This window comes from Lepisma saccharinum, chromosome 21 (assembly GCF_977018435.1).
Source record: "Lepisma saccharinum chromosome 21, izLepSacc3.1, whole genome shotgun sequence".
Classification (NCBI taxonomy): Eukaryota; Metazoa; Arthropoda; class Insecta; order Zygentoma; family Lepismatidae; genus Lepisma; species Lepisma saccharinum.
Genome location: NC_139249.1, coordinates 21459936 through 21484809, shown reverse-complemented (window position 1 = coordinate 21484809; position 24874 = coordinate 21459936). Strand labels below are relative to the sequence as shown.

Below are 24874 nucleotides of genomic sequence, written 5' to 3'. Positions count from 1 at the left end.
ATTTGAGGTCCAACAAAAATCCTTTCTTTTATTTTAGCATCGCTTACACCTAGAAATTTGCTTCGTAAGTACCTTTTCCTACTTTGTTCATGGCCTTCACAAAGTTCTTCATTAACCCTAACTTGATGTGCAGTGGGGGGGAGTAACACAATGTTGGCGTTGACAAGATGTTTGTGAGTGACACTTTTTTCTCCAGGTGTGTAACACTCTCTGTGAGGCCAGTGTTTAGTTTTGTAATGCATGTCCTTTGCTCTGCTGTCCCATAGACAGAGGAAACAACAGAATTTCGTGAAACCTGATTGCATCCCCAAAAGAATTCCCAGTACCTTCAGATCAGCACAGATTTTCCACTGGTGTTTGTCGTAGCTAACACTTGTGAGAATCAAAGCAATGTTTTCATATGTTTCCTTCATTTCACTCGCATGAGCAACTGGCACTGAAGGTTTCTCATTTTCATTATGCGGAAGGACCACCTTCAAGCTAGTTTTTGACGCATCGATGAACAACCTCCATTCGTCTGAGTTATAGTTTTCTCCCAACTCCTGCATTAATCCAGTGACATTGTTGCAGTATACCAGGGACCCATTCATAGAAAAAAAGGAAGAACATTTTAGTTGACGTTTTCTGAATGTAATACTTGTCCCTGGTTCCAGCAGGTTCCACCCTGGCAGTCTTGAACCCAGCAGTTCCGCTTCTTTCTTTGTAAGGTTCAAATCGCGTACTAAATCATTTAATTCTGGCTGGGTGATAAGATCTCGAGGTTCGTGCCATACCATGGGAACAGCAAAGGGTATGGATAGATGGGTACCATGTAACCACTCTCGTAAATATTGCGAGCATCTACTGCAACAGACATGAGAAGCCCACCCTTTATCTTGGTCTTCGATTTTGCATCCGAAATATAGCTTGTAAGCTTTCTTCACTATTGGTGTAATTGAGATTGGGTGAATTTACACAGTTACAAGGCATCACTGCACTATTTTCAAATACCACACAAAACAATCACAATGAAACACACAACCTGACACACAACCTACACTTCCAGCGAACAGAACGCAACTGATAAAGACACAGTACAATAAGTAAGTCACCTTACCTCTTTAACAGACTTTTCTCTACTCTTATCTTATCTGGTAAAAAATAAACAACAATGTTTGCTCTTTTTGGTGTCGTTACAATGCTTTCTTCATATTACGCAGGAAAAACAGCCACACGTGTTCTCTTGAAGAATCCCTGTATATCATATGGCGAAAAAAAAGCTTTGTCACGTTTACTTCAATTTTGTGTTATTTCAAAAACTAGACGTGGTGGAGAAAAAAGAACATCATTTTCGTGTTCAGCAAGTCAAAAAACATAGAAATAGGTTGTTTTCCGGTTGCGGCAAATTTCATTGTTCCTCAGTGTAATCGGTAACTTTATCAGTAATCAGTCAAAATTTCTTATCGGCCCATCCCTAATAATTATTAAAGATAAAATACAGATTTTACTTACGCTCGGCTTAGAAGGTTCTTATTGACCATTGGTCAGTATGTGTAACAACTGACACGAGCAATATAACCACCAATAATGAATGTCACCCCCCCACACACACACACACACAATATGCAATAAATGCTCATAAAAATATACATTAAAAAATAGCAGAAAAATACATACCTTACATAAATTACTCACATAGTTTCTCTGAAAATCCCCTAGTTTCATGTACTGCTCACGACTCATAAAGCGTGCATCACCACATGTCTGGCCCTTCTGTGACTTTGCAGATGATGTCCTAGTTGCTGGTTGGCAGTAGTTGAATACATGGCTAAAATTGTGTTAAGGCAACAAACACTATGTTCACTTGGGCATGTAATAATTTTATGCATACATGGGCATGATGTGTTGAGAGAAAACTTACCATGAAAAAAGGCATCTACAATCACAGTAACAATGTACTTACTCTTTTAAATACATACATATATATTGGACTCATACGAGTATATAAATTTCCCAACAGCAAGATAATATTGTAAATGTTCCATTGTACCATGCATTAATTAATGTTTGTAGCAAAGTAACTGAAATGGGTTTTCCATTCGGGTAGGTTGTATTCCAAAATAACAAATCACAAATTCTTATTTTTTTCTTTCCTTTCCCCCCCTCTTTCTTAACAATTATGTAATTGCCCCCTACATGGGTATAATTGGAAATTAAGAAAGTAGATATTTGTATTCAACAATAGTCAGTCCCCTGCCACAAGGCCTGTTAAGATGAAAACTGAAGCTGTACTTTAACAAGATTTTTTTATTTTGATTTATTTTATACTACTTCGCGTTTTGTGCCTCTTGGCGAAGATGGGGATGAGTGATGAAATTGATGAATGGTAATTCACAAAAAAACATGCCCGAGCAGGATTCAAACCCTTGGCGTTGCAGCACAATGTGCTAACCACTCAGCCACAGAGTCCGGCACTTTAACAAGAGATTTAAACTTGCTTTTATTATTAATGCATGTAAAAATTAATGCTTCAGACTTCATCCTGGATGGGGAATTGCTACATTACTTTATTTAATATTTTTACAAAACTTCACGCATACAAGATTGTAATTCTTAAGTGAACAAATCCTAACCACAACTAAATACAATTTCATATTTCCAAATATTCACTTTTATCAAATCCCAGTAAAGGTATATAACAATGTAAATTCACTATACTGTAAAAAATATAAATTCTTGACCACAAGCATAATTTCTAGACATTTCCTTGACTGGTAGACACTCTGGTAGGGAAAAAAATTGCAACTTTATAAAAATAATAACTAGGTGGACTTTTGCATATTTTTTTCCTGGAGACATTTCATATTCTTGCACCTGATTAATTCACTTCACTTGATTGTGAATACTCTGGAAAAGTTTTATGAAGTACATAAATGCATATTTAGCAAAACGTGCATATTATTGCATATATTGGAAGTAATTTTTAGGCAAGTGTGCATTTCAAATTTCCCTTTTCCATTTCTTTGTTGTTCTTTGCATCAAGAGTAGAGCTGAGCCCATACCACCATTTGTCGATGCTGATACCATGACCGATACCCACAGATGCCGATGCTGATACTTGTATAATTCCAGTAGAAAATAAGAAGGCTAGTTACCGAGTCATACTAACTCGTCACGCCACTAGGCACGTATTTAGAAATATATAATTTGGGATGCCAGTTCGACCCGAGTGTCTCAGAAATATGATAATAAAATTGTTTCTATTTAATACGTTAATATAATTATTTGTAATAATATGAAAATTAATTAATTAGTATTTAATTTCTCTGATGCATATGGAGTATTGTTATATGTAACCACATAAGAAACGGAGGAAAGACAATGTTAAACTATTTTGTTCTTTCTATCTTGACTAAAAAATATTGTTATTATATAAATAGTAAAAAGACACTATAAAATCAGAGATAAAACAGCAAATATGCATCATCTAGCTTACGTATAGTTAAGACAGCTAAAATTTGTGTAAAAACAACAGTCATGGCAAGGAAATTTATGTCAAAGAAGTAAAAAATTAAATATTTATTGAATAACAAAAAGAATGGTGGTATGTCTATTTGATGAAAAGTAAAGTTCCTGATAAATATTTTATGTACATTATTGTAAGTAGTGGTGTACATAAATCTTTAGAGGGGCCTCTCCGATGGTGTCGCTGTCGCCTTATAATCAATAAATCGTGTGTTCGATACTCAGTGGAGGCATATAGTGGTTCGGGTCTCACTAAAATGTAGGTCCAGTCCCGATTAGCTTATCTTCCTTAGTACTGTCATTCAAAGCCGTATGTTCCCAATCTAATCTCGGCGGAAATTATTGATTGATTGATTTGCTTTATTTTACTTCGCTTTTTGTGCCACTTTTGGCTAATTTGCGAAGATGGGGATGAGTGATGATGTGATGAAATTGATGGACACTCCCAAACATCCATGGTCACGCCGGGATTCGAACCCTGCCATCGTAGCATGATGTGCTAAGCACTCCGACACGAGGGGTGGCTTTCGGTGGAAATAAATAGTCATCATTGGCCAATACCAGCAGTCACACGAAAGACAAGTTGAATAAGTATACATTTCTGATTCCCCTTCGCCCTTGAACGTAGATAAAACTGCCCTCAAGATTTTTTTCTCGGGGTGGGCAGTATGGCTTGAAGTGGGGTAACGTGGAGTAATGCTTTCCCCCAGCTCAGAGAATTCTCGTAAAGAATCTCCAGCACTACGATAATTTGCATAGATACTTGATCTGCTGTCTTTCACCACACCATGTTCTTACGCTAGAATTTCACCATTGAAATTTTATGTTGTCTTTCCAGATATCTTAGGGGATGGGGGGGTACCCCCTTCTCGAAACTACGGTTGCAAAGATCCAGTGACACCTGAAAGGAATGAGTCACAAGTCCAGGTCCTAGTGACAGCAGTAAGGTGGCATTATTTACTGATTAGCTGTCGACATGTAAATCTGGTCAGGTTTTCCACATGCCTGCACTTGTTTGGAGGGAGGGAGAGAGAGAGAGAGAGAGGGAGAGAACAACTGATGTTGTTTGTAAGAACAAGTAAATTTATTTATACACACATACTTATCAATTTAATGGAAACACCTGAAAAAAGTGCAACTTACCAGATTAATATGGCAATGGACCACCTTTCGCCCTCAGAACAGCTCTGATGCCATGTGGAATGGAGTCACAGAGGTCGTGAATAGTAGCAAGTGGAATATTACACCATTCCTCGTGCAGTGCAGCACTCAGTTCCATGAGAGAGGATGGAGGAGAACATCTGCACTGGATTTGTGTCTCCAAAATGGACCACAGATGTTCAGGTCCGGGGATTGTGTAGGCCAGGGGAGGTGTTCAACTTCCTCCTGATGTTCCTCAAACCACGCCTCAGCTCCAGCTGTGTGAATGGGCGCATTATCATCCTGGAATATGGCGTCATTGCCTGGAAACCACATTTGGACCATCGGATGCACGTGGTGCCTAAAATGGTGACGTAATCACGGGCAGTGATGGGACCGGTTAGCGTCAGCACAGGATCCACTGGAAACCAGGATCCACAGCATCACAGAGCCGCCACCATGTCTCACGGTTGGGAGGAGACACTGAGGATCGTACGCTTCTTTGGGCATCCACCAGACATCAACATGGCCTGTGGTTTGAAATAAGGTGAACGCTGACTCATCCGACCATATCACACGTTTCCAGTCATCAGCGGTCCATGTTGCATGTTCGCGACACCATTTGCATCGAGCTAAAGCATTATGGTCCCTTATCACTGGTTTTGCTCATGCAAGCCGACCCCATATGTCCATGTCTGTAACATGCAGCGGACTGTGATTGTCGACACAGGCTGTGGGAGGTGCTGATTGAGTTCCTCCGTCACTTGCACTGCAGTCACACAACAGTTTGTGGTGACAATCCGCTTTAATGCTCGGCGGGACCTGTCACTCAGTGTTTTCTTCTGACCACTCTTCCTCTTTGCTGATGTAGTTTTGCCGAGAGTTGTGCAAGCTGTCATCACCTTGAACACTGTCCCTCGCGACACATCCAACACACTTGCCACTTTCGTCATGCTCGCACCACATAATCAAGTGCCAACAATTTGCCCTCTTTGGAAATCAGACAGGTCGCCCATTTTCCACTATCACCGTCAGTTCAGTTCACTGCACACTGTGGTTATACTGCTTCTCATGTAGTACGGAGGTTGCCCTACCACACCACAACCAACAGCCTGGCGCTGCAGTCGCCGCCTGATCGTTGCCAACCCAGACAACCGACGTGTTTCCACCTCCAAGTGTTTCCATTAAATTGATACCTGTACATATCAACAGATGACTTGTGAAACAATGACTTGAATCATTAAAATCTTCAGTTGGTTCATTTCTAGATAAGGTAGATGAAATATGACCCTTCCCTTTGGCTTCAGTACAGAAAGTTATGTATAGAGCCCGGAAGTTCAGGCATTTATTTTCGTTAAAATAGGCAGGCAAAATGGCATTTATAATGTGGTAAATAGGCTCTAAAAATGAAAAAAAGGCAAAATAAACCGAAAAAAGGCACATTTAGAAGTCGCTTACTTTTATCTATAATTTCTGGCAAAATGTTAAAATCTAAATTGGGAAGAGCATTTCAATTTTCTCCGTCTTGATTGCACATAACTACAAGGATTTTTTTTTTAAGTTCTCAACATTCATTGATAGTCGTGTCAAAGAGAATGTTTTTCATAATACAAAATGATCTTTCTACTTCGACAGAAGTTATTGGAGCATACATATAACAAGCTAATATAGCTGGACTCATTTTGGTAACAGCATTTTCACCTTTTACAATATCACAAATTGTTTTCAATTGTTTCAAGTCCTCATTTGCACTCACTACCCGTTAGCACTTTTCCGCAACAGCTCACCCCTTTTCTCCTGGCACTTCCATCATCTGCTGCATAGATTCCTCGAAGATTTTCATGGATGCTATAATTGTAATTGTCTCTGGCAATGCACCACAATGTGCAAAAGTAAACTTGAATAGCACAGGAGTTTTTTCACTTCACGAATTGAAGCCGCTTCATTTTCTGGAAGAGCATCGATCACCTCACTGATTTTTTGAAGGTTGTTAGTATAATATATAGCTGCTGATATCCAGGTTCCCTATCTCGTCAAGACTGGTTGCTGAGGTAAACTAAGCTCAATCCCAACTTCCTGAAATTTTCGGGTTCGAGAGGGAGATTTCAGAAATATTTTCTTTGTGTTCGAAATCAACCTGTCCACTTCAGCAGTCAATCATGCACAAGAAATGTTAACCGAAAGGCAATATCCTGACTCAGCATGAAATACTTTTTTCTCACACTTTTCTCCTTCAGCAATGTTGAAACATGTGTGAGTTCAATATTACTTAAATAAGGCGAAAATTATTCACATAATAAACGGAAGAAAAATAAATGCCAACAACGTTTTTTGGGAGAAAAATAATTTATATACACATTTTTGTTAAAAAAATGTCAAATTTCATTGAAAAAGGCAAAAAAAAAAAAAAAAAAAAAAGGCATTATAATTAAAAATATGCAGTGGGGGTCCCAAATAGGCAAAATAGGCAAAATGAAAAGGCTTCCAAAACATTTGAAACAACATAAGAAACGTATATCCGGAAAAATTTTATCAATATATGCAGTAGATAAAAAGAGGCATTATGCCAAACTTCCGGGCTCTAGTTATGTAATTGGTATTCCTTTGCCAAACTCTATATTCTTATGCTTTGGAACACCTGTCATTGGAATTAACCAATAGAATTTCTCTAAAGTCATGTGCATTTATTTACATTCACTTCATTCATGCTGTGGACAGATGATAGGCATTTGCAATAGCAAAAGAGTGAAGAGAACTTTAATGTGTTAGGTATTCAGAGTAATTTATTGCACCTCATATGGATACTCGTATTACATGCACATGACCTATTATTGTCACTGGTAATTAAAACACAATGCACCATCGAGCCTCTTTAAGGCACATCAACTTCTCGCCATCCATTATGCACATGACACCACATTTAGGAACAACCATTGATCTTTATGGATTCTTTCACACACAAACACCACAATTCGGCATCTGTACCAGCCACCATGAATGGCATGGCTCCTTTCACCAATGCCGTAAACACAAAGCACAGCATTTTCAAAGCTATGGATACTTTTCTGCCCTAAGGAGGAACTATTTCTATACACAGGAATTTCTTCAAATCTTGGAATTATGTGGGTAGTGGCATGCTCTAGGAAAGAGGGTGTGTTGGTGCTGTCATAAAGCATATATAGAACATAATACACAATTTATAGGAAACTTTTTTTTAAAGTTATAGTTCATATAAATCTGTTCCCTATCAATAACAGAATGGCAGAATCATTCAGAATGTTACAGCCTATTTATACTGTAAGGTATAAATGTTCAAATTAAGGATACAATTGCATGAAGCGGAGTTTGGACACAGAATGCTGATTGTACACTTTTCTTATTCCTTCTTCTAAATCTCCCCATATCTGGTCATGATCAATCTGTATCAGGTCTGGTGGGTTTTGGTTCTTTGGTCCAGACATCGTTTATATACGTTGCCTGTAAAAAGAAATTAATGTACATGCTGCACTGCAATTATTCACATGAGCATGTATCACAAAAGTACAACATTTATACTTAGATATTAAAGAATCATATCAATGTATGTGTGTTTACATCAACTATCAGGATTGAACCTGCGATTTCAAGTGTGATCCAAGTGATCAGTGTGTAACCGTACATATTACCATTAATATATATTATTACTAATTATGTCAAGTATAGGTATATGCATCTTCATATTATTTATTTAAGATGCATATTGCTCATATCCCCGTTTAAGGAAACTACTTCTCGTGGGAACTAAGCAGATTCTTGTCTCCCAGCTCTGACCTAAATTCCACATCTTCCTTCCAAAAGGGTGAATCTTCTGCCCGTCATCTCCCACCTTTTCAGAACAATAGTAGTGGCTATTCCGGCCCAAACTTTCACCACCACCTACCATGCTTGGCGACAGCCGCTTGCTGTTTTTCAGCCAAAATAGATCCCTCTTCTGAGATAACGTTCATCAGGTTGGGTATGTCGGTAGCCGACAGTTTCTTGAACCTTGGCCTACATGACCCCGTGGTTCAAAAGGAAAGGGCCAATCAGAACTTGCCCCTTTATGTGGAAGTTTTAGGAAGAATGGAAACCCGCGAGAGGAGAGAACAACAGTTTTGGGGACAATAAAGAACAGGACAGTATTGGACAAGTGTTGGTAGAGGACAGTTCTGGACAAGTGTTGGTAGAGAAAAGTTCAGTGGAAGAGTTCGGGGGCGAAAGTTCATTGGATGTGCTTTACAAGACTTCGTGCATAACAGTTCGCAGTGCATTAGTTCAGTGCAGCAGTACTCGTACGCTAAGGGATGCGGAGTGTGATCTAAGTTTCCCGCAAGAGACAATGTGTTTGGAATATTGTTACGTCGGCTGAGTGATATTCGAGTTGCCCGGAGGGACTCAATGTGCATTTGAAGTGTCACTCAAATGAAACGTTCTGCGATTAGTCTAAACGCGGGCGCAGCAGTGCGGTGAACTACGAGTTGCGATTGTGGACAAAACCAGTGTGACGGGTTCGCGTCCCGGTTACCGTACGGAAGTGTGCGGGGAACTTTTCCGGTATACCAGGTTAGAGTCCCGCCAGCGGGCACCGCAGGTAAGCGGAGGAGAACTATATGTGCGCCGTACCAAAGAGGAGCAGCGAGCAATGTAAATAAATGTAAATAAAATGTATATAGTGTATACGACGTCTCTCCATAAGAGCCCCTCGATTCTTTCACCGAGATCTGCGGGATTTTGTTGTGTTTTGGTCCCTGCAAACTGAGTCGGCCGCGTTGGTGAGAATTATTGTATGTCAGCAATCTTCTCACTCGGCGTGGTCTGGCTATATTGTGGCTTCCAAAGGCGAGATGGCAACTATTTGAGTGGCGTCTCGGCTTGGTCGCTTACAAATTGGCTTACCCAACCTGGGGCTCGTTATTCTTTACGCCCTGAAGGTCAATATCTCATGCTCAAAAATTTCCAAATTTATTTCTATCTTTTCGAAAAATCTCATTAATGACTGTTCAGTATACACTTCATAGGAATGGTAAAGGAGGCATTAATCTGCTCACTTCCCACAATTTTGCTCAATTCAAAACTTTTCACTTTGTTATGCTCTGTATTTGCGGCTCACGGCTTTCATGCCAAATCAGAAATTTAGGATACGTAGGTGCGTCGAAACTGTTACTGCTCCTTCAAGGGAAATGGTTATGACATGTTTATGTAATTTTCAGCAGATTTTAAGAGGGATCACATTCTCCCCCCCCCCCAAAGTTTCTTAGTTTATGCACTATTTGTTCGCTGTTGTGTTATATGTGTAATTAATTCACTTTGTTTCAGGTTTCGTTTTTAGTTTTTATTATGACATATGTTATTATTAGTGCATGTTTATTGTCTTGGTTGTGCATATATGTTGTGTGTTTATTTGTGCTGACGCGTGTGAAGTGAATTCTAAATGGTTTTAACTCGTTCACAAGCAAATATTTCATCGATAACTTCAAATATGAATAACGAAGGCATAATGGAAAATGCTTTTAACCCAGACGTGTGAGTGAAGCTGTGTCATCGCCAGAGAATGGAGTGCTACGAAGCGTGTCCACATCCACGGACAGCCAGGAGTTTTCCGCCATGTTGGAGGGCCAAGTTAATAGAAATCCGGACGGATTTCAACAGTACTTCGCACAATTAACGCAACTAATAGCAACGCAGAATAATAACATCATGGAGCAAATAGCAGCACAGTCCCAGCATGTGCAACAGCAAATAACGGAGCTTCGAACCAGCATGGAAGTCAATCGCGCCGACATGTGTGAGCGGATAGACAGGTGCACTGCCGAACAACAGAAGCAGGCGGAGCGATTCGACATGTTGCTATCCAGATCAAAGGATTCAGAGAAAGATGTCACCGATCTACAGAAGAAAATGGAAGACGTAGAACAGCGTACGACTACATCCGAAACACAATTGCAGGCCCTAACGGAGGAAGTTCGCACCATCTCGAGCACCGTGGCTGACGATATTACCACTCGTATCCAAGGACAAATGGCAGAACAGTGTGAGGCGACAGAAAATCGCCTGAATATGAAGATGAGACGCCTGGAAACTGACATGATGTCTTGGAGAAGAGACGTAAATTCATCAATACAGCGCCTTTCGCAAGAAGCAACGACGTCAGAAAATGTAACCGCTGACCGATCGTCCGACCACGCCCCCTCCAACGAGCAAGAAAGTTCCACCGTAAATATGGCAACGCAGCCTCAAGCATGCAGGAATCTCCCAGGCTTGACGGCTCCATCGTTCGACGGAAGCCAAGGTGTTCTGGCGGTACACGGCTACCTCAAAGCCCTTGACGATTACCTTCTTCTGCTAGGCGTTCCGGCACATCTACAAGTGCAAGTGGCGCGTACTACGCTAAAAGCAAGAGCCTTGTGGTGGTTTGAAAGAATTGAGGCGAACATTCGTAATTTCAGTGACTTTAAAACTGCGCTCATGAATGAATATTCTGATAACCAGAAGATGGTGGAGCTAAAGCGGTCGATCTACACATCTCGGTACGACTCAACGACAAAGCTTTCGTACAGTGAGCATGCGCTGGACCAGATTCATCTTTCGGATGAGGAGTTGGTTGCTGTGATATGGAAACAGTACAATTCTTTTGTCCAGCGGACGTTAATAGCGGCGAAGCCAGCTTCCATCCAAGAACTGCTTTCAGTCCTGAGAAACCTCACCGAAATAGATCGCTGCAGAATATCGCAGACGGACGCAAGACAAGGCGGGAGACACGTCACGAACATGGCCACCGCGACGGAGGAGCGACCACTACGCTATCCCGCACCTTTCCGTGGACCAGCCCGAGGACGGAGAAACAGGAGAGATCATTTTTCGTCACGCCCGAATTCCTCGCCGGGGCTTGTCGAAGCTGGAGGGGCCGCTGAAAGAGGGACCCACGAGGGAAATTTTAGCAGATTGGCGAACAGATATAACCACAGCAACAGAGGCGCACCAAATCAAGATGGCCGACGCCCCTACAATCGCCCTGTAAGAGGCGACACACATCAAAATGAAGAGCCAGAAAACTAAATTCACTCAGGCTACAAGGCCCCAGTAACTTGAGTGACAACACCCATGAAGCAACATATTCAGAAAATATACCGGAAGTGACGTATAGAGGGCCACCGGAAGTGACGGACATCCCCAGTTGCACACCCGCAGAAGCGAGCGGAAATGGACGAAAGAGAACATCCTTTTCTTGTGACCGGCGTGTGGAAGATGAACGCAACACAGATGGACAGAAGGACGGCTCAAGGCTACAAGAGAACGAAGAGAACGAAGTAAGTGATAGGCAAGAGCAAGAGAACGAAGTTTTGCCAGAAGAGGAGGAGAGTGGGGAGACGATCGTAAAGGAAGTGATCGAGCCCCCTCCGGAGCAAAATAACGCGATTTCTCGTCCCGAGCAGTGCGAAAAGGCACTCAGCGTTGAGGTCAATGAACCTGAAGAGGACGGCGCGCCTGCAAAGAAGCAGAAGAAAATCTTGCCCGAGATTGTTGTGAGCATCCATGGTTCTCCTTATAAAGTTCTCATAGACTCGGGAAGCACCGCTAACGTTCTCAGCCAAGAATTCTTCGAATATCTCTTGCAAAGAGATCCCGAATTGCCGTTCGTGAAAGTCTCTAACGTTGTTGTACGTTCTGCCACGCCGTCGAAAGATTCAAAAGTGAAACATCAGGCACTTCTGACAATAAAGATCCAAGAAAGAACTGTTTTGTGTCCAGCTCTCGTCGTGAACGGGTTACGTCACCAACTACTTTTGGGTTGTGATTTTCTATTTCAATATCAGGGGCAATTGGATTTCTCGTCGCAAACCATGACGTGTCAAACAGAAGAAGACGCTGTTACCGTTAATTTTCACTCCAGGGTTGAAACAGAATCGCACAGTCTGTCATTTCTGACCACGCTTGATAACTCCGACACAGAAGTCGTGAGGGTTGTGTCCCCCCAGGGGTCGAGCACCGAGAAAGAGAAAGTGAATCAGATCTTCGCTATCTCGAACAGCCCTTTGGAGAAAGTAACGGCAAATCTGGAGGGTGGATACAGTGTTGCCGATATCCGCGAATGCGTAGGGAAACAAACGCGCGAAAGTTGTTTGAGCTTTTGATAAAATACCAAATATTATTTTCGGATGCACCAGGAAACGTAAATAATTACGTACACAAAATAAAAATGAAACAGGATAAGCCTTTTTCGTCAAGAATGAATTACATTCCTTTTCAGTACAGGAGGGTCGTTGATGAAGAGATCGCGAGGATGCTTGAACTCGGAGTGATAAAAAGAGGATGTAGCGAATATATTAGTCCACTCCTTGTTGTAAAGAAGAAAGACTTGAAATTACGCATTTGTGCGGATCTAAGAAAACTGAACCTGTTGACCGAGAAAGACAGCGAGAGAGTGCTTAATATAGAAGAGGTGTTACGTAGATTTGAAGGTGTAAAATATCTTACGTCACTGGATTTCAGTCAGTGCTTCTGGAGTATCAATCTTCACCCAGATAGTCAAAAGTATGTAGCTTTCTTGTACAACGGAAAAATGTATGTGTTCACAAGGGTGCCATTTGGTCTGAAAAATTCGCCTGCAGCGTGCCAACGTTGTATTGAAAAGACGCTCGGAGAAGAAGTACTTTCATTTACAGCCTATTACTGTGACGATATTCTTTTTGGAGACGGTACATTCGAAGGAATGTTATTAAGAATGGAAAGAGTGTTCCAGAGATTACTGCAAGCTGGATTTACAGTGAAATTGCGCAAATGTTCATTTGGGAAACAGGAAATAAACTTTCTTGGCTTCATTTTGTCACAAGACGGCATCAAACCTGATCCAGATAAACTGGCCGCCTTGGAGAAACTGCCTGCGCCACGTAACGTGCGTCAAGTGAAACGCTTCTTGGGAATGTGCTCGTTCTACCGTGCTCACGCACCGAAGTTTGCAACACTGGCTGGACCGCTGTACGACCTATTGCGCAAGAACACAAAGTGGAAATGGACGTCGGTTGAAGAGGAAGCTTTTCAGCGTGTGAAATCTGCATTCTTGAAAGATGTAGTGTTATATCATCCCTTACCAGAGAGACCTGTCCATGTCGATTGTGATAGTAGCGGGATTGGACTAGGAGGGGCCATTTATCAGTTAACAGATGACAATGAGCCACGAGTCATCGCTTTTGCGTCACGCACGTTGACGCCTACTGAACGCTCGTACGCAGTGTGTGAGAGAGAAATGTTGTGTGTAGTGTACATGATAAAGAAGTTCAGATATTTACTAGAAGGTAACCACTTTTACATATGGACTGGTCACCGTGCATTATCTTTTCTCTTGCGATGCAGAATAACCAATCGTCGATTAGAGTCCTGGATGTTATTTCTGCAGGGATTTGACTTCGAAATCGGCTACAAGCCAGGAAAGGATAATGTCATGGCCAATTTGCTGTCCCGCCAGCCTCTCAATGAAGATAATGAGATATGTGACGAGTATGATGTTAATGATTCAGCGGAGATGCTGGCTGCTTTATCACTTGAAGTGGATGAACGCGTTTTCAAGGACATAAAGGATCTCGAGAAGCTGCAAAAGCAAGATGAAGAGCTTGCGAATATCATGAAAAAGTTGCAAGAGGATGATCCGAAGACTCAAGATAATTACAAAATTGAGAAAGGCGTTCTTTACAAAAGGATAAGACAAAACACAGAGGAATGGCGAATAGTTGTTCCGAAAGGAACGAGGAAAAACTTATTTGGTACTATCACACCAGATTTGGCCATTTCGGTTACGAGAAAACGTATGCTGGAATATCTGAGTTATTTACATGGAGGAACATAGCCAGGAATGTTCGACAGACACTTGCCACATGCGACATATGCCAGAAAGCGAAAGTTCCTACACGGCGCGCGCAAGGACCACTACACCCTATTCTCCCGGAAAACAAGGGTCAATTATTGGCTATTGATATAGTTGGACCATTACCGAGAGGTAGAGGAGGCGTGTGCTACATGTTGACAGTTCTTGACTGCTTTTCGAAGTTCCTTGTGCTGTACTGCTTATGGCGTGCGACCACAGCAGCCATCTTGGACAAGCTGCTGACCGACTATCGAGTGAAAGTGCAACAGTTCGAGAATATTCTGTGCGATAATGCCACCACTTTCACCAATAGAAGATTCGTGGGAGCAATGGAAGAATACGGTGTTCACGTGAAGCATAGCTCTCTTTATTATCCAGCAGGAAACCCAGTTGAACGTGTGCACCGAGAAATCAAAAGGATTCTGCGCATTTTTTGCCACGAAAAGCACACGTTATGGCCACAAGTCGTGCCTACAGCAGCGTGGTGCTGGAACATGACGACACATTCAAGCTTGAAATTCAGTCCATAGGAGATCCATACAGGCAGGTCCCCTCATCGCGAAATAGCGCGAATGCTTGGGCTATCTAATGCTCCTGACACTTGTCGTGACAGAGAGTACATGATCTCTATGGCTAAGGAAAACATGCAAAAGAGTGCGAAGAAACGCAAAGCGCAGGCTGATAAAAGAGCGCATGAAGTGACTTTCAAGGAAGGAGATCTAGTGTTAGTGAGAGTCAAGTCTAAGAGCAGTGCGCTTGACCGCACAACAGCAAAGCTTTTTCCTTATTTTCAAGGGACCCTATGAAATTGAGTGCAAGGTCGCCGAAAACGCCTATCGGTTGAAAACGTTGCCTGAGGGTCTTGAAGCAGGTACGTGGAATGTCGCGAATCTGAAAGGGTACCGTAGGCCGCTCCAGTCGCCTGACGAGGACACCCGACAGGAGAAAGTTTAAAGGGACTTCCTCAAGAAATGTAAATAAACACAAGAAAGTGAATGACCTTTTGTTTATATTTATATTGCAAAGATGTTTCTCAGTTTGTGTAATGTTGTAGTCATAATTTAATTTCAGAATATACAATTATCATTTATATATAGGCCTATATATATATTATCCATCGTTTAGATATTTTAATAACGTAATGTTTGTGATATGTGCATTTGTGATCTTTACATGTACTCAGTCGTAAGATTTGTGAACAATTATATAATAACCACTTTTTAATATGTCCGTTTCATAATATTTTATATTTTAATGTAATATTGATTTGTTTGGGAAATTATATCGTCGATTAAACTCCTCATAACTTCCCAGGAGGGGCAGTGTAACCGTACATATTACCATTAATATATATTATTACTAATTATGTTAAGTATAGGTATATGCATCTTCATATTATTTATTTAAGATGCATATTGCTCATATCCCCGTTTAAGGAAACTACTTCTCGTGGGAACTAAGCAGATTCTTGTCTCCCAGCTCTGACCTAAATTCCACATCTTCCTTCCAAAAGGGTGAATCTTCTGCCCGTCATCTCCCACCTTTTCAGAACAATAGTAGTGGCTATTCCGGCCCAAACTTTCACCACCACCTACCATGCTTGGCGACAGCCGCTTGCTGTTTTTCAGCCAAAATAGATCCCTCTTCTGAGATAACGTTCATCAGGTTGGGTATGTCGGTAGCCGACAGTTTCTTGAACCTTGGCCTACATGACCCCGTGGTTCAAAAGGAAAGGGCCAATCAGAACTTGCCCCTTTATGTGGAAGTTTTAGGAAGAATGGAAACCCACGAGAGGAGAGAACAACAGTTTTGGGGACAATAAAGAACAGGACAGTATTGGACAAGTGTTGGTAGAGGACAGTTCTGGACAAGTGTTGGTAGAGAAAAGTTCAGTGGAAGAGTTCGGGGGCGAAAGTTCATTGGATGTGCTTTACAAGACTTCGTGCATAACAGTTCGCAGTGCATTAGTTCAGTGCAGCAGTACTCGTACGCTAAGGGATGCGGAGTGTGATCTAAGTTTCCCGCAAGAGACAATGTGTTTGGAATATTGTTACGTCGGCTGAGTGATATTCGAGTTGCCCGGAGGGACTCAATGTGCATTTGAAGTGTCACTCAAATGACACGTTCTGCGATTAGTCTAAACGCGGGCGCAGCAGTGCGGTGAACTACGAGTTGCGATTGTGGACAAAACCAGTGTGACGGGTTCGCGTCCCGGTTACCGTACGGAAGTGTACGGGGAACTTTTCCGGTATACCAGGTTAGAGTCCCGCCAGCGGGCACCGCAGGTAAGCGGAGGAGAACTATATGTGCGCCGTACCAAAGAGGAGCAGCGAGCAATGTAAATAAATGTAAATAAAATGTATATAGTGTATACGACGTCTCTCCATAAGAGCCCCTCGATTCTTTCACCGAGATCTGCGGGATTTTGTTGTGTTTTGGTCCCTGCAAACTGAGTCGGCCGCGTTGGTGAGAATTATTGTATGTCAGCAATCTTCTTACTCGGCGTGGTCTGGCTATATTGTGGCTTCCAAAGGCGAGATGGCAACTATTTGAGTGGCGTCTCGGCTTGGTCGCTTACAAGTGGCGCAGGAACGTTTTTCACTTGGGGGGGGTACAAAATTCGAGGTCCCCCACACACTGCATTCATTTCAGTGTATGAAACATACATACATACATACATACATACATACATATATATACTAAAACAAATTAATATTTGTTAGTTAAGTTGGTATTATAAGCAGGAAAAGTGATATCATGCAGTATCCTCCACTTAAGAAAGGTGAAAATCGTCATACTCTTACAAATGAACTCTCTTATTATTCGATATTTATTTAACTTCAGTTGAAGGCCGGATGGGGGCTGAAGTGTCTGATTGGGGGCGCCCTCCCCCCCCCTTCTGTTGTCTTCACTGGTCCAAACATGTGCTTTTTCTTATCATCTTAATAATCTTTTGAAGTAATCGCCGCCTGGCAAACAATCATTATTACGCACATTCAAAGTTTTGAGGGCGTTCATTCTTTATCATAGCAACCTATTTATTTTGACGATGTACACCTGTTCACTGCAACACAGTTAAAAACATCCTTAAACCAGGAAAAACACCAGGATCTTCCAAAAATTATCGGCCAATAGCACTAGCGTCATGCGTATCAAAAATGTATGAACATCTTATACTTAATAGAATTACGTGGTGGATTGAATATAACAATATATCACCAAAATATCAAATGGGATTCAGAAGAGGAAAGGGGACAATAGATGTTTTCACTACACTTATTTTAGACATATATATGGTTGTCAATTGTTCGTCGTGAATTTTGTATACTTGTTTTTCTGGATCTTTCTAGTGCATATGATGCAGTGCCTATAGATTTGCTTGTAAAAAAACTAAAAAATCGTAATCTTTCTAAGCAATTTATTAAAAGTATAGTGGGATTATTATTACAGAGAAAAAAATATGTCCGTTACGGTCATCAACTTCATGCCGAAAGCTATTAGATTTTCAACGTCTCCGTGCTTTACAACAGACTATTTTAAATTAGCAATAATACTTCCCGTTCACTTTCTTCCATATCCAGATAAAGATACACGAACGTCAATGCCAAGTATGGTGAATAAACATATTCATGGAATATGTACACTCTGTAGTGCATGAAGATTTTTATACAGGGTGTTTATAAAGACTCACCCCACCCTGAGTATTGTAAGAACGACTAGGAAGAAATGGCAAAACACGTATTCCATGATGTTCAGGGGGAAACGTTTTGAGGCCAACCATTCTAGCCCGGGCCCCCAAAAAGGGGTCGACTCAATTTTTTCAAATAGGAAGGGGGGTCGAAGAATATGTCGTTTGAAAGGTCTTATCATAATAACAATAATACAGCAAATCTGGAGTCTCTACGTAACTCCAATTGACAATGGCGTGAAATCAAATGTGGAACATGACCAGAATTAGACAGGACTCTAACGCCTACAGTAGTAATCCTAGACAACAGTGGGAGCTGGAAAAATGTTCCTACACTGTAGCATGATTCGGAGATATCCTAGCAGTCTACAAATATGTACCCCCCCCACCCCAAGATATGTCAAGCGTCCGTACACAAAACCACATATCATCGCGCCCCCTGAGATTGCTACCAGGAGGACAAGGACCAACATGCACAATCGCAACTCAAGTCAAATGGGAAAGGAGGCACGGAGTTACATGTAGAGTGTCTCTCAAAAGTTTTATGACAACGACATTTTAAACTAGGCAACCCAATTTGCACAAGGCGTTGGTGGGTTACGTGAAGAGTTAGGCTCAATTTCAGGGTTGCCACATGCACAATAGATATATATGAAATACGGAAAATAAATAAAAAACAAATATTATTGTATAAAATTATTAAAAATATTACTATTATATCGCAAATGACAAAATTCTTTCTGAAAGACAAAAAGTAGGTTTTCTAGTATTTCATCGCTGATGAGTCTACAGAAAGGAAAAGAGGAAAGAGGAAACGAAAGGTGACAAAGGAGAGGAGAAAGAGACAGAAAGGAGAAGAGGAAAAGTAGAGGAGAAAAGTAAGAAAGGATAGACGAGGAGAGGAGAAAGAGAAAGCAAAAGGAGAAGAGGAAAAGTAGAGGAGAGAAGAAAGAGAGGATAGACGAGGATCGGAGAAGTAGTGAGAAGAAGATTCGAGGAGAGATGAGGAAAATGGAGCAAAGAAGAGAAGTGAGAAGACAGGAAAAGTATTCGAAAAAAATATGAGGAAAATGGAGCAAAGAAGATAAGAGAGGAGGGGAGGGGACGAGAGGAAGGGATGGGAGAATAGAGTAAAAGAGAGAAAAAAATAATAATGAAGAGAAGAGGAGAAGAGTGAAAAGTTGTGTTTGGAGTTAACGATGAAACATGAAAGAATAACATTTCCATTTCAACGAACTGAGAAGTGGAGAAAAATGGAATAATTCTTATAAATATGAAAATTACATTCAGGTCTTTAATGGTATAATCGCAGGTAAAATCGAAAATCTTACGTGGAAGATTTTATCTTGCTCTGAAACGAATTTCCCACCGATCAAATACATTCTGTGATACATTTTTAAAATGTTATTGCATGTTTAATGTTGATAATTTGATCAATGCATCAATTCTTGACAATGAGACCATATTTTCTGCAACTGTGTGTTGTGTATATGTTTGTATGTGTGTATGTATATGTATGTGTGTATGTATGTATATGTATGTGTATATATATATATATATATATATATGTATGTATGTATGTATGTATATATATATATGTGTGTGTGTGTGTGGGTGGGTGTGGGTGTGTGTGTGTGTGTGCGAGCACGTCATTACTCTACGTTATATAAGTGTACTTATGTTATAGTTAATAACTATGTAACATGTAAGCATGTTATTTAATCCCATTTATATTCATATTCACATTATTTATGTTATATTAATGCCTCTGTAATTGGAGATATCGTTTCTCTGTAGAAGGCAAATAAATAAATAAATAAACTACCTCTTCTCTCCTCTCGTCTCTAGTCTCTTCTGTTCTCCTCCTCTCGTTATAATTCTCAGCCCTCTTTCCTCTCTGCTTCCATCTCATATCGCCTCTCCTCCTGTTCTCTCCCCTTGTCTTCGTCCCACTCTTCTCCACTCTTCCTGTCTTTGATTTTCGACTCCACTGCACTTTTCTCTTCTCTTCATTATCTTCTTCTCTTTCTCTTTTACTCTATTCTCCCTTCCCCTCCTCTCGTCCCCCCATTCTCTCATCTTGTTTTCCTCCTCTCTTCATTATTCTCTTTTTCTCTCTTTTACTCTATTCTACCTTCCCCTCCTCTCATCTTGTTTTCCTCCTCTCTTCTCTTCTTTGCTCCATTTTCCTCATCCCTTTTCGAATACTTTTCCTTTCTTCTCACTTCTCTTCTTTGCTCCATTTTCCTCATCCCTCCTCGAATCTTCTTCCTTTCTTCTCACTACTTCTCCGCTCCTCGTCTATCCTCTCTTTCTTCCCTCCTCTATATTTCTCTTCTACTTTTGTTTTCTCTTTCTCTTCTCCTCATCTATCTTCTCTTTCTTCTCTCCTCTACTTTTCCTCTTCTCCTTTCGTTTCCTCTCTCCTCTTTTCCTTTCTGTAGACTCATCAGCGATGAAATACTATAGAGCGTCTCAACCTTAAAAGTCAGTATGGAAGTAAATGGAGTACTTCCCTCTCTCTCTAATACATGAGTTTTGCCAATAGCTCTGTCCTTCTCTACCACCGCTGCGTTGCCAGATGTTACAAAATTTACAAAATGTAAAAGTCATAAATTTCAAAAAGTGAAATCATTATCCTCTAGAGTTTTTTATGTTCTATTTACTGACGGCATTATATAACCTGTCATAAATTAATGTGATCTGAAATTTCCATAATTATTCAATTTTGCAAAACGCTTAATTTTTTTTTGTAGTAAATACTTCAAAGCCATACATATCAAACCGCTTGAACAAATTCGGCAGTTTTTTTTTCTATGGGATCTGGGGTGTTTGTAGATATGATATTCTTCGCCTGGGTGAATTATTTTGCTTACGAGGATAGTTATACGTATATATATATACATTGGATATTTTGTAAAAATCATCATACCGAAACAGGAAAAAGTTGGTTAGCGAGAAACTTTTCGGTCTGTCGCGATACACGTGTAGACCAACCGAAAAAAGTGTTGACCATTGTTTGAAGCTATTTTAGAATGCATTGTTACCCCACACCACCGTTATTTATTGGGCAATTGGAGTTTGTTTAGGCGAGCTGTCTCGCGTATCAAATTCATTGCGCGCCACCAAGGTTAGAATTCAGTTGCAGGCAGGTGCCCCGGTTCGTAGGAAGTGCAGTGTGACTAGTGTTGCCCACGAGACGAGACGAGACGAGACTTTGGTCTGTCCCGTCCCGTCTCGTGAAAATGCTTTCTCGTCTCGAATATATTCGTTTGTCCCGTCTCGTGTCCCGTCTCGAAGGGTTCTGTCTCGTCTCGTCTCGTCCCGTCTCGTTTTGTCCCGTCTCGTCTCGTAAAAGTGATCCGGGATATCATGCCAACAAAAGTCAAAAGTAGCAGAAACACGAAATATTTTTCCGGAAAGTGGGATAAAGCTCCAAATATTTTACCCATTGCGTGGTGAGAATAAATAAGGTTCGTTAATCATGAGGACATTAATATTAAAAATGCAGTTTGTTGGTCACTGATTGCTAGGTATCTTATGAAATCTACTTTGTGGTTTTTCTCGCTTTATACAACTATACAACTGTCTATCCATCGTACATTTATACCAAGTTTGTTAGAACCTGTCCCGTTTTTCGCGCTAGCGATCGCTCGACAGTTTTGGTGCCAATCAGAAACGAGAAAAAGTCGTCTGCTGGGCAGCGAGGAGCGAATGGAAGCCAGAAGAGAGGAGCTTACGTAGACGTTGTTGCCACGTTGTGTATTTTAATTTGCTGCCTGGCTTTGGCTTTCCCCAGCACGGAGTTCAGGCAGTCTTCAGCAGCAACACCGCTTGGTTTATGCTAGAAAAGTCAGCGATCAGCTACCGCGGGAAGCTGGACAGGTTGTAACAAACACGGTATAAGTGAGTGCTCTTTTTCATTACTGCTATACCTTTTGGAAGTCTTGAAATGTTTTTCAATAGACCTTCTTTCTTTCTGAATGTCGAACTTCCGTGCACTATGAAAATGTACATTTCTTCTTTAAATTCTAAGCTTGGCGGTCGGGAGCAACAAAAAAGTTTCTAAATGTGTAGTACGAACACAAAAGACTATTTAAAATTTCAATACTTAGTATATTACAAATAGAAAGCATTTATTGTTTTTAATATTGTTAAACATCTTCTATGACATAAGTTTCAAAAAGTGTTTCTTTGTGATATTGTGCTGTTTCTTATGCTCAGCTTATGACGCACATACTTCTTTGTTTTCTCTTTAGCCTCTAAGTCAGATACCACCACCGCTTGATCTAATTTATCCTTCGGCAGGCACGCATCTAGAAATATATGTCGGGGGAGGGTGTCCGAGTCAAGTGTTTCAGAAATAATGATAATAATAACATTAACGACAACAATTAAGCAAATGTTTAAATTAATACATTAATATAATTCATAGGTCTATTCACTTGAATATGTAAATTAATCAATTCTATTATTGTTATTGCATGACATGTTACAAAGATGGTAGAAGAATAGTAATATAACAGCACGAATATTAGCTAATATGTAGCTTACGTGTAGTTAAGATCGTCAAAATCTGCATAAAAACAGCTGTCCTGGCAAGAAAATTAATCTCAAAAAAGGTGATGAATTGAATATTTGCTGAATAACAAAAAAAGATGTTACATCCAGTTGACGAAAAATAAAGTTCCTGATTAATATTTTATGCCCATTATTATAAGTAGTAGCGTACATAAAACTTCATTGATATTGTCATTCAAAGCAGTATGATCCCAATAGAATCCTTGTTTTCTAGTAAGTTCGGCAGGAATATGTAACCCTCGATTCGATTATGCTAAACAAATATATTTTTTGTTTAGCTAGAGCAAGGCCCCAGGAGGATGCAAGAAGCCTTTCCTGCAAAAGTGCATGTTTTACGAAGCGAAGAAACGTGACAAAACCATCACGTATGGAAGGCAAACCTGCATTAAGTTTATATCGCACGTTTACAGAGCCGTGCCTCCTGAAGTTATAAAAATCCCAACTTCAATGATTCTTTTAGACATGCTATTAGTTGAAAAAAATATGTTTAGATGCACCCAAAGTGCATCATTATCAGATTATGCATATAACGTGTTATTGGAATCAACATATTTGTGTAAATTGGGTGCCTCCCCGATGGCGTAGTAATAACGTCGATGTCTTGTAATGAAGGGTCCTCGCGTCGATACTCAATGGAGGCACAAGGTGGATCGGATCGCACTTTAAACTGTAGGTCGGCTCGCGATTTAGCCTATTTGCGAATCAAGTGGACTTAATATATATATATATATATATATATATATATATATATATATATATATATATATATATATATATATATATATCAACCTTAAGAATATTAGAATAAACTAATTCACCCGCAGGTAAGTCAAATTTCACATATCCTTCTCCATCCTCGTTCATAGACTTCCTGCAATACTCTTGTGTTGCATCCCACCAGATGCGAAAAATGTGAAGTTATTATTTCCCCGTACTGCGTTATTTCTTTTCATAACAGTAAGGCTAAATTCTCGTTTTATCTTAACTTTTAAAAAATGTGCAAAATACGTATCTACCTTTAAACAACCACCCTTTCCCATTATGTGTAAAATAATCCCACTCTGTCTCAGAAAACCTCTTCCTAAGATCAAATGAAGGAAACAACTCTCAAGTCTCAACAATTATAATTTTTTGCTTAAATTTCCTATAATTTATACAAACAGTAGCACATATCACGTCCTTTGGTGCAACACTGTCAACAGCTAATGTTACTTTCCTCGTCCTAATAAATTTACTTCCAACCAGTGACGGCGCCAGGGAAATGTGACCGGGGGGGCGGCGGAAGGGGGAAACAAAATATTGTAAGGGGGCAGTCACATTAAAAAGCCCGAAAACACTACACATATATATACTTATATAATAATTATTATTATTATATTCATGTATGGTAGCGTCTGACTACCATGCTAAAGGTCCCGGGTTCGATCCCCGGCCGGTTCAAATCCGGGAACTTTTCTAACGATGGAAGCGGCCCCGGCGCCCACCCAGCGTCGAATAACATGGGTACCTGGGGGAAACCCTGGGGGGTAAAGGCGGTCAGGGGCGTGATGCTGATCACATCACCCCCACTCACGACCGGATCAAGAAAGTGTGGGGCGTTACCCCCACACCCCCTATACGCCTTCATGGCGTGGTGCTATTCACAGGGGAGCACTTTACCTTTTTTTTTTTATATTCATGTATGGTGTTTGTGTGTGTCTTTTATTTAGAGTGGACGTTTACTGCTAAATTTACTTCTTGATTACGAGTTTATCTCCACATGATTCATTTTAATAAAGACATTAATTCTTTTTTATGGGTAAGTTGCGTTGTCTCTAGTGGCCTATTTCAGTATTGAAAGACATTCATAATTTTATAATTCATCGTCTTTCTTGAGATGAAACTACTGATATAAATATTTAAGCTATAAGATAATAATATAAATGATGAAAATAATGCTTCTAAGAGTTTAATTTTCTTGCAAAATAAACGTGACGTTGTAAGAAATGAATCTTCTTAAGTATTAGAAACAATGTGAGGCACTTAGTGAAGTGCAATTCTCCTGCAGGAGAATTCTGCTCTATGTGCTTTGGAGAACACATTGC

General features: G+C 40.5%; 1 long non-coding RNA gene across 1 annotated transcript in view; it reads right to left on the bottom strand.

Annotated features, from left to right (window-relative positions):
- Positions 1 to 1689: 1689 nt before the first annotated feature.
- The window catches only part of LOC146003894 (uncharacterized), a 42393-nt gene continuing 19208 nt past the window's right edge, over positions 1690 to 24874 (bottom strand). Inside the window, exons 2-3 of the long non-coding RNA XR_014443866.1 lie at positions 7972 to 8121; positions 1690 to 1807 (exon numbers count right to left, since the gene is read on the bottom strand). This is a non-coding gene — a long non-coding RNA (uncharacterized LOC146003894). The remainder of the gene's footprint in view (positions 1808 to 7971; positions 8122 to 24874) is intronic.